Below are 1,923 nucleotides of genomic sequence, written 5' to 3'. Positions count from 1 at the left end.
GCGCACGGTTGTTGTCAGCCAACAGAGCCTATTTCAGCTTACAAAAATTGTTCCGCTTGAAATGTCTCACCATAGGGTCAAAGCTCTTACTGTATAAGACAATGATCTTGCCTAAACTCATGTATTCCTCGGGGACTGGCTTCTTAGCAAGAAAAATTGCAAACTCTCGAACGTTCGAGAAAAGAATCCTCCGAAGAATTGTTGGCCCCCTACATGAGGATGGACGATTCAATAAATAACAACGGGATTTATGAGGGATATCGCGACAGTCTGCTTGTAAATAAAATCCGGTTAAACAGGTTATGGTGGGAGGGTTACTTAATCCGTATGGGTGAGGGTGATCCAATCCGAAGAATCTCAAAAGACAAAACCTAGGATGTGTCCGGATGGCTCAAGTGGTTGGAGTGCTGGGCTGTCGTAGCAGAAAGTGGTGGCAAGAGGGATTTGTTATCGTGACTAGATGTCGGATACCCCGTCGACTCAGCTGTTAATGAGTACCTGTGTCAAATCAGGGTAATGCTGACCACATTGCCTCCTAGAGTCTACTGTAGTGTACCGTTACGGTCTTGAATGAAGTGCTCTAACACACTTCAAGGCCCTGATTCAATATGGTTTGTTACGCCAACGATTATTATTAAAATCTAGGACATAAAAAAAAGACGAGGCAGACCCTTCTTTTGATGCATACCGGTTGTTACGCCTTTGATGATGATGATAACTGTCAGCATATGTCCCGTGATGATTTGCGTAATTGTTTATTGAAAATTTGGGAAAGTCATTCTAAAATTGGCAGTTCTGCAAAATGTGATTAAAATGAGGCAAATTATATGAAAACAAATTTTGTTTAATTGCAAAAATTCTGCCCCCTTTTAACAACTCATCATTTGGGAACCATAGCTATAACATTGAAATTTAGAAGGTGTGTCAGTGATAGATGTGGCAACGTGACAAAAAACCAAAGAACAGAAATCTGATCAGTAGAAGTGTCACATTTGGTCATATGACTAAAGGATTCTTACAAGTCATCAGCCATATCTAACCTGCCGTCTCCTCGCTAAGGACAAGACAGATTTTTTTCACCGAATATTATTATGGGGTATCAAATTGAAGTCCTCGCTTAATACTTTCCTAGGCTGGCATTTACTTTGACATTGGTTGCGAAGGGGAGAAGTGTGGGGATCTGCAAAGGCTCATTTACTTCGTGGACCGGTTCTAACCGTCTTCTAATTACCCAATCCAAATATCTGAAAAAAATACGGTGCATGCTAGGCCTCAAAATACGGATGCTTGTTACAATAAAGCTAGTAATATATCCATTGTAAGTATATTTTTAGAAATTGACTGGGAACTCCCTTAAGTTTATCCTAGAATCATCAGGTTTTGAAGTAGTAAAAACTGTACTATAGAGCAAGAAACTGCCAAGTTTGGCCGAAATCGCACTATTACTAACAGAGTAAAAAATGTCACATTTGTGCAAATTTATTGCATGCTAAATGTCAGTATCCATACTGAAGTGAATGGTCTGCCAATCTAAATGCATAGAAATCACGAGCTAGGTACAAATGGGGCAAATATCCTTATATATGCAATACACAAAACCTTTCAACGTTTAGCTTCAGGTTTCCCGACTGCTTCATTTTCGCTAGTATTTCCAGTTAGCAATTGTAGCACCGAGGAAAAGAACAATTGGTTCCCGAAATATCCGTATATATGGATTAAAATAATTTTTTTTTTAGAAAATACTTTTATCTTGTTTGATCGAACCACCTTAATCAACAAATTTCTTCAGTAGATACATACTATCATATATGTATGCCAGCAGATTTCTTCGGTCTGCTGAAGTTCAGACTTCTTGAGCCTAACTTGAAGCAACAACCAATCTTTCTTGAGGCAAGCTATACACAAACAGAGAGTTGAGTTTCG

This window comes from Hermetia illucens, chromosome 1, assembly GCF_905115235.1.
Source record: "Hermetia illucens chromosome 1, iHerIll2.2.curated.20191125, whole genome shotgun sequence".
NCBI lineage: Eukaryota > Metazoa > Arthropoda > Insecta > Diptera > Stratiomyidae > Hermetia > Hermetia illucens.
Note: the sequence above shows the minus strand (reverse complement) of the source record.